The sequence below is a fragment of the Crocodylus porosus genome, unplaced genomic scaffold (genome assembly GCF_001723895.1).
Source record: "Crocodylus porosus isolate Cpor-Errol unplaced genomic scaffold, CroPor_comp1, whole genome shotgun sequence".
Classification (NCBI taxonomy): domain Eukaryota; kingdom Metazoa; phylum Chordata; order Crocodylia; family Crocodylidae; genus Crocodylus; species Crocodylus porosus.
Genome location: NW_017728917.1, coordinates 8,047,056 through 8,061,594, shown reverse-complemented (window position 1 = coordinate 8,061,594; position 14,539 = coordinate 8,047,056).

The following is a 14,539-nucleotide window of genomic DNA, read 5'->3' as shown; positions in this document are numbered from 1 at the left end:
AAGCATGAGCCTGAGGGGGAGAAATGCTGGCTTTCTTCTTCCTCTTCTCTACCCACAGCAAGGTGCAGTCAGACACAGCCTGGAGGAATACGAGCTGTAGAAAAATGATGGAATAAATAGGGAAAAAAAACAAGAGAGGAGAAGAGAGAAAAACATCAAAAGAAACTGCAGCCAGCAGCTGGGAGGAAAGATTAAATCCCTTGTTAAAAGTTCATGTTTTACAGGGTTTGCTAAAACATAAATAAAGGGGGAGTTTCTGGCATTAGATTCACCTGTCTTTTTCAGCCTGCAGGGCAAATAGGGTGCTGCTTTAAGCTTCAATTCTAGTCCATGCTTTATAATCCACAGGCATTATTATTTACAAAGCATCCTAAGTGTACTTGCTGCCTTACTCACAACTTGAGTGACAGGCCTGGACCTCAGAGAAGATGCAAGCTGAAAGATGCAGTAGATCCAGATGACAATAAATCAAGGGAAATGTATCAAAGGACAAGTGACGTAAGAATGAAAGAGGAGACCAGCTTATTCTGTGTTAACTTGTTAGCTAATATTTTTAAACCAGGAAGTCATGATCTAGGTTTTAGGGACTGGAACTAGAGTCAAAAGACACAGTTTTTAATCCCAACTTGGGCGCTAAATTCCAGTGTGACTTTATGGCTTAAATATCCCTGGTACCTCATTTGTTAATTCTTTCAGATCTTTAGGGTCAGAAGATGCTGTTTCATGATTTTCCAGGTGACACACAGTATCTCATTCAATAATTTCTGCATCAGGCCAATAACTTATTCTGCAGTGTAGTGTAGAATGAAATCCTGTTTTAAGAGTGAGTAAAAAGAGCAAGTAAAAGAGTCCACCATGATGCTATGTAGACAGATCCAATGGCTAACCTCCTTCTCTGTTAACATTTACATCTTATTTCTGGTCTAAAATTCTGCAGCTTCAAGATCCCACTGGATCCTGTTATGCCCTTTCCTGCCATACCTAGGGTTCTCGTATTTCCAGTTTCAAAAAAGAAGATACCTGTCAGGGGTGGGGGGAAGAGGGAAAGGTGGTATATGACTGTAGGGGGCCTGTGCCCTGCCCTTCATTCCCAAGCCACAGCCCCCCGCAACGCCCTTCACTCCCAACCCGGAGCCCCCACCCTCCGCAGTCTTGCTGCCCATGAAGTTCCCTGCTGCCCTCAAAGAACCCTGCTACCCCCTCCCACCTTGCTGCAGTCCCAGGGCCAGTAGGTGTATGTGCGCGCATGCACACATATACACACACACTTTCCTGCCTACAGCTGCTGGGGCACGTGTGCAGAGGATGTGATGCTGTGGCCTCCAATCACCTTACCCCACTGCCTCCAGCCTCAAGTAGCTCCTTGCTGGGGCAAGCTGGGAAGTGCTGGGAAAGCAGAGGCACAGCAAAATAGTGGACATTTGCTGGTATTTAAAAAAAAAAACCTAGAAGAGGGTGGGAGGACCCAAAAGGAGGACACGTCTGGGAAAACCTGGATATATAGTAACTCTAACTATACCAGGGATGTCAAACTCATCCTGTGGGCCGGATGAGTGGTGCCAGGCTGGTCCGTGAGCTGGACTGAGCCCGTGGACTCCCTATTCTAGCCTGTCCTAGACCCTCATTGCATATGGCACCTGTCCCAGCTGGTCTGGGACCTGGACCACCCAGGGAACTCCTCTCCTGCCAGTCTGAAATGTGGGAAGCACCTGTGGCTGGTCTGGTGGCCTATGGCTCAGCTCAGACTGAGGGGCAGTATATGGGACCAGATTAAAGGGCTCCAAAGGCTGGATCTGACCTGCAGACTGCATCTTTGACATCCCTGTGCTACGCTTAAGATACTTGAAAGAACATGACTAAGCAGAGTGGATTTGATTTAAATCAAATCGATTTAAAATCATTATTTAAACCACTGGCCAGGAAGCTTCGATTTAATAATTGTTTTCTACAAAAAGCGCATTCTTGTTTTTTGATATAACCATAATACATATTATTCACAACTCAGAGATGGACGTAGGTTTCATTTTTAGAAGGTACATAATATACGTTTCAAAAGCAGTGACTTATTTTGATTTTTTTTTTCAAATTCATTTTGCTGCTATATCATCAGGAAACTGCATTATGATTTGGTTATTTTACCATAGATATTTGAAACAGTTACTTGTGAAGTCATTGGGAGGTGACCTATCTCCAGTTCACTAGACTAATTATGGATATTTGGGGGCTGTTTTTGCTATGCTGTATTAGGAGGGCATCAAATGAACACTGCAGCCATGTTATTAGCTTGGGGCTTTCTTCACTTTTAGATTTCTTCTTATCTTTGATTTCTTCTCTCTTACAGCCTCACAAGCCTGCTTCCATGATAGGTTTTCCCTTCTGCCATACCATTCATTACCTCATTACATCCAAAATCAATGGAGATGCTATACTCAAAAACATATTCCCCCAAGATTTCTGGAACATTCTGCTCAAAATGTTTCTCTTTTATTTTTACTGCCCCTCCCTCCTTGCATTTAGCTCTACATTCTTCCTCCTTGCCCAGATCTACTCTACTCCCAACAATCCTTTATTTATAAACTTCTTGAAAACTTTGCACTTTTAGAGAGAGGTAAAGGCTTGACTCTGTGTCTACAAACTTGCAAAGAGACAACAGGGCTGATGGGTGGGTAAATCAGGTCTGTTAACTTTTATCTCCATATACTGCTGTTAACAAGGATGTTATCTCTGGAGACACAACTCCATAGTTTGAGAACTGAAACTAAGCATCACAGAGATGCTTAATGGGATCTTCTGGACTGAGCACTGAGTCCTATTGAGCAGAGTGGTTTTCTTTAATCTTTACTAATCTATAGAGGAACCTCTTGGAACCTCATAAGATTGGGACCCTAAGAGATGGCCCGTTGTGACCTATTTATAAAAATATTTCTAAAAAGGTTATATAAATATAATGCCTCAAATAGTATGCAATTAGAATTAAATTTTAAAAAATCCAATTTTTTGTTTTAAAAAATCATTGATTTTTATCCACCTTGTGAGTAAATCACCGCTTCATCAAAAGTACTGAGTTTAATCTCTTCATTACAGAACGGCAGTAGGAATTCACATTCAACTAGTTACCTACCTTACTCCATAGTCCTTTTTTAAGACACTGCCTTCCACGATTTGGTCTCTAATCATATAAATGTGACCTTCAATAGTCTATCCTGCCTGTGCGAACTTGTGTTTGGTTGCATTAAAATATATGTTGTTCAAATGAGTCCCTGTACCCAGCAAGGTTCAAAACTCAACTGGGAAAGTCTGTAGAACTGATCCTCATTAGATGGTGTTCTCCATATCACTTTACTATTCACTAAGTTGTGTCATTTGCAAATGTTACTACTAATGATTCATGTAATATATTCTTCCACACCACTGATAAACACACTGAATAACTCTGGACCAGAAATACCCTGCTAGAAATTCTCCCACTGGAAGATGATTCTCTACAATTAATTTAAATGGCTGATCTGTTTTTAATTAGTTTAATATGGACTAAATTGAAAGTATATAACATATTTAATTAGAATGTCATGCCACATACCTTACAGAAGTCTATGTCAACACTGTCACCTTTACCAACCAGGCTTATACACTCAATAAAATAAATAGCAAGTGTGGTTAGCAAGACCTATTCTCCATAAACTCATTTAGATTGGCATTAATTATGCTTCCATCTTTACTGACTTTATCCTCACATCAGCTTTAACATGATGTGCCTGGAACCCATATGAAGCTAACAGACCTAAGTTTATTATGGAACTTTTAAAAATATTTAGTGCATTTGCCTTTTTCCAGGCCTCAGAAATATCTCCAGGGTTGAAGGATTCACCAGAAATTAACACTCATTGTTCAGGAACAAGGTGGATGGAACATGAGTGTTAATATGCATACGGAAATTGCATACAGGCCTTTTCAAAGTAGCCAGCTCTTATACAGATAGAGATTTAAAAACCAGCAGGGACTTCTATAAAAAAAAAAAATATATCAATCCACCACTATAGGCCACCAATGAATGAATGAATGGCAAGCACAACTTGGCATGATTACTCAGAGCAGTAAGCAGATGTGCTGCCACATTCTGAACAAGTTGCCAGCCAAAGTGATGCCCTGCTTGTAAAACCTGCTAAATGGATATTACAATAATCAAGCCCTGTGGTCATAAGCTGCTGCTGTTGCAAAGTCATCACAAGATAAACAAGGGTGCAAGTCGATAAAACATGTGGGGCTATTCATAGAAAAGGAATGAATACAAGTGGTATGGAGATTATTTACCTTATTCTATCTGAACAGGTCTCTTGTTAGAAAAGCAGTTTTTTTCAGAATGATAATCTTAATACCATTAGTAATTTTTCAGGTGTTTTAGGTTTGACAAAAGTTTGTTTAAATGTATCCAGAAGACAGTACCATTCAAGAAAGATCCTGTGAAATATGTCCCCCTACCTACAGCACAGAGAAAAATAAGGAATTTTGTTGCTAGATGGAGATGGGCTTGTTACACTATCAACATAGACAGGATATACACTTATTCCCAAATAAATTAGAGCAGGGCTGTGTTAGGAACAGCCATGCCGAAGAAAAAGATCAAGTCTCATTCATTTTACAACCTCCAAACTAAATAGTGGGTTTGTATCCAGTATGAAACCATCAAATCCTTCACATAGTTGAAGTTAAATGGGCAGCAATGAAAACAAAATAAAGACCCCAGCCATAACACAGTTGAACACAAAAGTGTAATTCACACAAAACACTGAACATTGATGTGCACTTTTCCTAAAGTCTCAACAGTAAAAAGTTATGCACACCTGCATACATCTAGAAGCCAGTTTAACCCCATGGACTCAGAAGGAGGATTTTACAACAGAAGGCGCTGATGGATTTAGAAATCATGACTGCTGAACCCAAGGGTGTAACAGCTGTGGAAAATGCACATTCACAAATCATTAGAGCATGCTTTAAACTATTGATTATTTTATGGGACACTAATAAATACTCTCTCACATGTATAGATATAAACCCACTGGTTACCTAACAGGCTTCCAACAAACAAAACTTTAAAAAACCCTGTTCAGAAGCAATTCTTCCTGGCAATGTTACTCTTTACATTTCTTTTTATAGCGCTACCAAAACATGATGGCAAACAGGACTTGCTCTTTCATCCTTGATGCAAAGCTAAATTCCTTTAGCCACCCTGAGGATTCTGACAACGATGCCAACAGAAATTTAGGAGTCAACTGATCAACAGGAAAAAAAATAGAAAGAAGTCAAAGTATTTTGCCAGTAAGGCAGGCATCCATTTAAATCACACAAACAATACTAGCTGGGTTTTTCGCTGTAGCTGTGTTGGTCTAAGGACATAGGCAGGAAAGGTTCTTTGAGCAGATGTGATATCTTTTATTTGACCAACTGAGTAGTTGGGAAAAAATTCTTAGCAAGTTTTTGGGCACAGTCACCCTTCTTCAGGCATAGGAAGTTTCTGCTGGTCTCTCCCTATGTCTGAAGAAGGGTGACTGCACCCAAAAGGTTGCTAAGAACTTTTTCCCAACTACTCAGTTGGTCTAACAGAAGATATCACATCTACTCAAAAAACTTCGCCTGCAAACAATATTAGCCACTTGCCAAATCCTATTCATTTCAATATTAAAGGGACTGCTTAAACAGATTTAAGCATGCCTAAAATTTCATGAGGAAACAAGCCTTTTCTCCACTTTTCGCAGTTCATAAGCTCTTGTTACATTGTTATTCAGAGCTTATGCTCAACTTCTGCTCAGCTGTTCACACCTTATTAAGGCTCTTTCCATTGTTACTCAGACCACCTTGCATGAATAATGGCCTGGAAATTAGTAAGACTTGGCTTTGGGGCTGTTAATGACACAGCAGTTGAGATGGGCCAGACTAGTAAACCACCCCCCATGTGCTGGATAAATTCATTTAGCAATCAGAAAATTATTATATGCTGTTTATCATGAATTTCCTCACCTGCTTATTAATGCTAGTGCTACTTTCCACTTATTTAACAAGAATCAACTTATCTGGCCAAACTACCAATAGTGCTCTGATTTTCAAGCATATATTTCAGAAAGCAAATTGTTAGCACACAGTTTTAACATGCTGATCAATGCCTAATGGAGCCAACTGCTGAAATCACTAGAAGAAAGACAAATATTTGATGTCAGCTAAAACCAACACATGGGTCAACATGAAAATCAAAAACTTCCCTCTACTAACTCTACTTAGCTCTCTACTTACCCACATGTCCTTAGTTTTTGGCCAACACTACTCTCTACAGTAGTGAATGAAAACAGTAATTCACAAAGCACTGGAAGGAAGAGCAGAACAATCGCAATCAATCTCATCACCTCAACAACCTGCTGTGAATGTAATTAATCCTATGTTTATTTAGAGAACTTCATACCCTACACATAAAGCAGCAAGTCCCTGCTGGTTTCAGACTAGGTAATTATGTTACAACAAGGACTGGGGTTTGATCATAATGAGCAGATGAAAAGGAAAATACTGCTTAGGAGTGTATATTTTAGATCACAGCTACACTGCAATCAAGATGTACAAATTAAATGTGGGTAGAAACACCTGGGATAACTTACATCTAGTTTGCCTGGGTAACAACAGCAGTGAAGATGCAGTACAGCTGCAAACATCTTAACAGGGACCTTAGGTCCCCCACTCCTGCAGCCAGTCCATGACAAATCTTTTTGCTCCATCTTTCCTGTTACTGTTGCTAGAGCTAACCAAATTAACTCAGGTATGCCCACCCATATGCAATCATACCACCTGACTCCAGCACAAACAGAAAAAGCCTACTTTGGACTTGATTCAAATCAGCGTTCTTAAAACAATACCTTTGGGTGTATACTAAGAAAGCCTGCACCATGTAAAACTTGGTAGCAGCACACCCAAGGTAGTGCACGACACTTCCCAGAGAGGCATTTCAATAACCTGAATTAGAATCCATTCAAATTCTAGCAAACCAAAAATCTTGCAAGACACTAGATACCTAAAATACACAGGCTCTTAGTCATCTCCCTCTCTCTCTCTTATAATTAACGCTTGCTACAACAGCCAGGTCCATCCAGACAGTGATACATTTCAGGAGGCTGCATCAAGTAAAAGGCCTTTTACATGTCTTAGTTGTATTACATAGGCTTTCCTTTCAAGCAAAAGAGTAAAAAAATTGGCCTTTTATTACATTTTAAAAGCCCTCTCTCCCCCCTGCCCAAACACACTTTTTTTCTTTCAAGGTTAAGAACCTAAACTTGACGCAGCTGAACAGGGCTGCTTTAGCTGATGCCCTCTCGAAAAATGTATTTAAGATTTAACTCCAAAAAGCACATGCTGCTGGCCAGCTAGGATGAGCATTCTGCTTGTGGCACCAAAAAGACAGTGAGAGACAGTGATGCTCAACTTTTTTTTTTTTAAAACAAGCGGGCCAACATTAAAATCAGAAATGACATGAGAACAGCACTATAGTTCTATGCTTTGGCATATCCTAATATTTAAAAGGAAAACACGTGTATTTAGTAATTTTAGGCTTCTGAATGCAAAGTAAAAAGTTTAATATTCTGCATTAAAATATTATTTTAAATTTTAAAAATAAATTAAACTTCAGAATTGTTACAAAAAACAACAGGACCAACCATTATATTATAAAAGATAAAGGAATTCTTTCAGAGGACAGATGGAGACAGCCCAGCTGGCAGCACTGTACCTCACCTCTGCTCCCTGCGCTTCCGGTATCTCCTGAAGGGAGGGGCAAAGGCAAACTGTATGTTAGATGACGTCTAGAATGGAATGATAGATAAAATGAAAATGTAATCATGCCTTTATACTAATACAGTGTGGCCACACCTGTATAAAACTGGTCACCCCATCTCCAGAAGTTTACTGCAGACCTGAATGAGAGTCTTAAAGAGTGGGGAAAAACTATGATTACATGCATGACAAAACTTGCCTAGCAGGAAAGACTGATAAACTGGGAACTGCTGACCTTAGAAAGGAGATACATTTGAGGGAATAGGATAAAATACATAAAGAGTAAAAGAAAGTAAAGCAAATTAAAAGGTGATAAATCCAAAAGCAGGGAAACATTTTCACAAAACATAAAATGAAATGGTGGAACTCACTGCCACAGGAAGTCCCCAGGAGCTAGAATTTAATGAGATTCAGAAAGGGATTGGGTATCTGTATGGCTGTCATGAATATCCAGAATCCTCAGAACAAAAATAAAATTCTGGAATAGATAAGAAACTTTGTGTTTTGGGGCTGAAATCACCCTCTATCTATTAGAGATCAGGGCAAGGTTTATAGGGCAGACTATTCTATTTATTCCCAGGGCATTCTAACACAGCCCTCTGACAGATGCTTTTTAGAAGGAATTTACTGCAATAGATGGACTCTGGTCTGCAATAATTTGGCAATTTGTATGTTCCTGAGCAATGTCTAACATTTAACATTTCTAAAGCATGTACTCTTAAAACTGCTGTGCAGCATCCTGGGTATTGCATCTCCAGGGAGCCATGTAGCTTTCTCAGAACCAAGCAAACTGAATGTGGTACTATTCTACTGAATTGACTCCTTGCCACTGCTGGACTTCTTTATTTCAGCACATGTAAATACAACAGAGTATTCTGCACAGCAAGTTTCAATTTATTACTAAGCAGCTCCACATAAATTGTGAAGGAAAAATATTCCACCAATTAGTTTTGCATTTACACAGTATTACCACAAAAAAACCTTAGAAGAGGAAAGGAATAAGAAAACTATTTGTCAGCCAAGTTTTACCTTCAAGGTTTATATAGCCCTCAGATTCCTTATAAAAGCTTATTTTAGCTTTAAAACTTTTCAGACATGTTTATTATGCCATAAATTATTGACAAATGGCTCACAAAACAAGTGCAATGAAAAAAAAAGGCTTCTGGGTACTGCTAAGTTATGTGATAACATAGAAGGCCCCTAAATAAATGTGTCTATGTCTTTCCTTACTGAAATGCTAAGCAGATATTGACAAGTCTTGGTGCAAAAGATAAAAGAGTGCTCATACTAGGACACACTTGAGAGATTTAATTAAAAAAAATAATAATTAAAAGGCCATCATTTGAGTCCTGAAATTATTTCAATAATTTTCTGATAATTATGTCAAATCAAATGGGATGCAGGGTTATTATGAATCCACACAATGACAACATGCAAACATGACAGCTTTAACAGATCTTGATAACAAATCCAAAATAAATTTGCTGGCCTCAGCCTGCTTCCTTAATGTTCATATTACAGTACCTAGCATAAGATTTAGTAGGTGTGGAAGGTATGTTGCAAGTTGGAACAGAGTGAAGTTCAGTGAGACAGCCACAAAGTAGAACAGTGTTTCCCAACCGGTGTGCCATGGCTGTGGGCAGCCAGAGGGGGGGTGGGGCATGGCTCCAGCCAGCGATTCAAATGCCATGCCACCCATTTCCCACTGCTCACTCCCCCCCTCCCCGCTCTGCGGCGTTCAGCTGCTCACCACCCAATTCCCCGCTTCCCTCCCCGCCCGCTCCACAGCATTCAGTTGTGGACCCTACCACGAGCGTTCGGTTCCTTGCTACCCCTTCCTCCCCGGCCAGTGTGCTATGGGGTGGGGGAGGCTGTGTAATTGTGCCGCAGGGTGAAAGAAGTGGGGAAATGCTGAAGCAGAACATGACTTGGCAATCTATAGCCCATCAGCCAAACTATCTGGCCCATGAAACCACAATGGCAGAGGCAGCAACTGGCCTGCCTTACATCAAGCTCTGTAATTTGAACCGCTACCTCTAAAAAATTGTTGACACCTGAAATAGAAGACTGCAAAGAATATGTCTAACTCAGTACTGCCAGGCACCACTCACTATGCTCTTTTATCACACACAAAAATACAGCAGTAATAGAACACCTGGGTTGCAAAGCCTTGCATGCAGAAGGCATGTCTACATGTTCATTTACGCTGCTTAAATTTACTGTGCAGTAAATTACTGCTCAGTAAGAGGGAATAGGCCAGCATCTATATGCACAAGCGTTAAAGTCCATTAATGGTGTGTGCATGCTGACTTGGGACTAAAGTTAGTCCCAAGGCAGTCCACACACACAGTGTTACTGCGCGGTAAGGCATCTACACATGCATTACTGCGCAGTAACTAATAAGGTGTAAATTTGATACCTGCATGACACAGGTACCAAATTTACGCCCAACCTGACGTAAGTCACCATATTTACTGCGCAGTACAGGCATGCACGTGTAGATGTGTGCCTGTACTGAGCAGTAATTTTGCTTACTTCGCAGTAAATGCACACGTGTAGACGCATCCAGGAATTCGTCAATCCCAGAATTAAGGTTGCCCCTGTAATATTAGTTTAGGCTCTTTCACAGATGCATTGTCAGACAGTTTTTAATTATGTGATCATGTGCTACTTTGTGCAGCTTTTTAGAAAGCACAACGAAAAAATCCCTCTGAACTGCCCTCTGGATAAAGCTGCCTTTCCCAGGTTCCCCACCCCATTTCAGTCTCCCCCACCACTGCTTTGACTCCTCATCCCCAACCTCAGCTTTCCCAATTCCTTGTCAGATCTAGTGGTTCCTAGTCCCAGTCTGCTCCTCCTTTCTGTTCCTCTCATCACTCCAAACCAATTCCCCAGTCCTCTCTTTCTCCCATTTTCCTCCCAAGCTCCCAGCTCCAGTTCTTTTCTTTCTTTGGACTCTCTCTCATGAAGCAACTTATGCTAATCTATTCTTTTGTCTTGTCTAACTCTTAGGGCCTTTGTACTGGGACTGGGCAGGTTTCTCCTTCACATTGTCAGGGTGATTGTGTGGACAGACCATCACAACCCTCCCTCCCCGCCCCCCCACACAAGCATGCTCAATCATTCTCTGAAGACTGTGAGAGGATGGAGCAAGCACCGTCTAGCCCAGAGGTCTCCAAACTTTTTTGATCATGCACCCCATCAGTAAAAAATTTTTTGAGCACGCACCCCCAATATATGTATATTTATAGAAACAGAAATAGAAGGTCTAATATTTTCTTCCTGCACCCCAGTGGATCATCTTGTGTACCCCCTGGGGTGCATGCACCCCACTTTGGAGACCACTGGTCTAGCCAATGCAAGGATCTATGAGAGGATGAAGTCTGATCACTGGGGATGGGATCCTTACAGATCAGCTATTACACTAAAAAAAGACTGCAGTAAATGTGTGAACTGTGGCTTCTCAAAGAATCACAGCGTGGTCAATTTTGGGTGAATTTTTGCAGGCATACTTGTGACAATGCCCATATCCCCTGTCAAACATCAAATCCCTGCTCTAAAACATAGAGGTGTTAGGTTTTCTTATGGAAGATGATGCCAGAATTTTGGGTTTTTTTAATGCAAAAAAAAATAATGTCAAAACAATAGGTTATGCTCTGGTCTCACTCTTATTAGTGACTGAATCATTTTAACTGAAACTTTCCTTAAAACTTGAATCTGATGCAGACACTATGTGTACAGAAAATTTCAGCTTCAATGGTTAATATTTTTCAAAACGATAAACAATGGAATATGGATATTATAACAAGAAGCATTGGGTAAACTTAACTAATAAATAGCATTACTTGCTCTGGCTCATATAATATCCTTTATAAAAAAGAAAACCTACACACAAAAGCAAAAGAAATATTTCCTACTCTGTTTCCATTTGCACTCTACACTAGTGCAAGTATTTGACCATACAAATGGATTTTTCTTCTGTATTGCAAATGAAATTCATAGCTCCCTTAGTGCATAAAAACTGACATATTAATGTGGATTCAATAAACCTCTATAAAATTAGTCAACAGAAAAGAAACATAGAATGGGTGAAGATGAGATTTTACTTTTTGAAATCCAGTATCAACAACAGAAAGAAAAAGTGCTATTCATTTTACATTATTGTATTTGCAGTGTCTAACCTAACAGGTCTCCTACCTTTGAGGCCCTCTAAGAACTTCCAACTGCATGGTGAACAAACAGGTTGGTGGGAAATTAAACACATTCAGAGAAAACTGAACAATATAAAATGCATCCAACCCCTGATGAACTTGGCCAAGTCCCACCTGACCAAGCTCTTCAGATGGAGGGGGCAACTCTAAGCAAGAGCAGGTAATGGGAGGCATTGTGGAGACAGAGTGAGTTTTTTCAAGAAGGACACAGCAGTTGGAGGAAGAAAAAGGGGGAAAGGAGAAGACTTTAGGAACGGTGGGAGTAGACCCCAGCTTCCACAACTCCTGTGGCTCCCAGCAGCATAAGCTGCTCTTTTGGCAGTAGTGACTCCTACTCCCCTTGCCTTCACTTCTCACACCTGGACTCCTTCGTTCTTGGCAGCCCACCCACAATCCTCAGGAAGACGCTTGTTCTTCCCCTCCTCTGCATCAGACACTCAATACTTTTATTTTGGCAGTGGGAAGTAGGGAAGAAAACTAGGCTTCTAGCAGAAATTCAGTGGCAATATTAAGTTTGAAGACACCACTATCTGCATCATAGCAGTTTGTAAAAGCTCTGACTTAAAAAAAAACAGTGAGGAAACCAGACAAATTAAATTTAATTTTATTATGGAAATGAAAGTAATAACAGGAATGACAGCAGGGTGGATGATAAGCTCACTTAGCAGGGGGATCAAATGAAGTGATGACATGCCATTATGACCTCAGGGGTTAAAGATGCAATTTTCCATCTGGCTGCATCTGGCTTTTCAACATAAATGTTGACACCACCTGCCGAGCTTCACTCTCAGCTGCCTCCACTGCTCTTCATGTAGTTTCTGTCATTTAGGTCAACATATTTGTTTCTCCTTCCTTCTTGTTTAGCTTAGCTGAGCAATATGCTGCCTCCCCCTCAACCAAATGGGAAAGTTAAAAACCAAAACTTATTTATGTCAGTGTCTATAATATTCAGTGTAATTTACTACATTAAATCAGCAAGCAACTTGGTGGCACTCATTAAAAAAGTACTGGGCAGGATGGAATTTAGGCTGCATCTGACGATGTCTTTCACCGGCTGAGACTTTCAAATGACAAAAAAGCAACACATGTAACATCCATATGTTATCAGAATGCCTGGAAATTGCTAAGGAAAAACAGCTAAATAGTTTTTGTCAAGTCCAACTGACCATTAACCATGCAATTTCCACACTGCTGTTCAACAGCTTACTTTCAAATATGACACTTGCCATGTTCAGAATCAAGCATCCTTCATGAGCCCCTCTCCTGAGTCAATGCTGGGTGAATTAGGCTCATCTGAGTGGCCTAGTTTGGCATACAATTTTTTTTTTTTTTTTTACAAACACATGCTTTCCTTACCGTCACCACAGCAAGCGCTGCAGGAATGCTTTACCTAACTATTTCTGCATCCAGCTGAGCTAATCCACCTTCCAGCCCTGCACAGTAGTACGCACCAATGTACAAAATCTCATGTGCTCTTGGGCACACATTTCCAATCAGAAAACACAGTACAAACAAAATCACATTGCATGGTTGGCAGAGACATGCAACCATATTTATCCCTGCCTCACAATCAGAAAAGCTGCACTGTGAGCACAATTCTAATTCCAACGTAACCAGATCAGATGAGACTGGTACAAACACGCAGTGTCATTAGATTGTGGATAGGGCCTTAAACTTGAAACTTTCTATAAGCTCAACGCCAGAACATTGTGTCTAGTGCCATCAAATACAAGTTTGTTCTTAACCTGCAACTCCCAAACTGCTCCCTCTAGTGTAGGAAGCTAAACAGAGCTGCGTTTGTGTGTCCAGGTTCTTAATTGTACAGAGGAGCCTGCAAGCCCAAAAAACCAGATGGAAAGAAAGAGGATTCAGCCTTTGCTTGGAACTGCTGGCATGTCAGAAAATGAAAGGCAACAAAGCCACCATCACAGACTCTGAACCACCTGCGGGACTGACACTACCAGCTGCAAGAAGAGAGAAACACTCAAGAGAAGGAGGGAATTCTGCAGCTTAATGGTATTTCCAGAAGAGCAAAGAACAGGTTAGACTCTAACCTTCCTCTAACCAGTAGAAGAAACAATAAAATGAAGAGCAAAAGTAGATGGAATTACTGGCGTCTTTCAGGAGACAAAATATTTAATACGTTAGAGACTGCTAAAACTATTGCAGCTTCTCCCCCCTCAGAACCTCTGTGTTAAGCATCTGCTGGAGCTACCAAAAGGACGTCATTTATGAGAGGGATGGGGCCTGCATCCTCGTTCTAATAAGAAGTGGTACCCACAAAGTGAAAAAGCATGAAGATGCCTGCTTATGGGCCAACGCCCATTTCTGATTCCTCAGTATACTTTCCATAATTAGGGGTGGACTTCAATTCTCCGCAGTGAGTCAAAAAACATTTATGCCTTGATCTAAAAAAAAAAACGATCTCTCTTCAGAGTAGTACTTCAGCTAATGCTTAAATTCAAGCACATAGCTAGCTCCATGTCATCCTGAATAGGGAAGGACATAAGCATGTGGTTAAA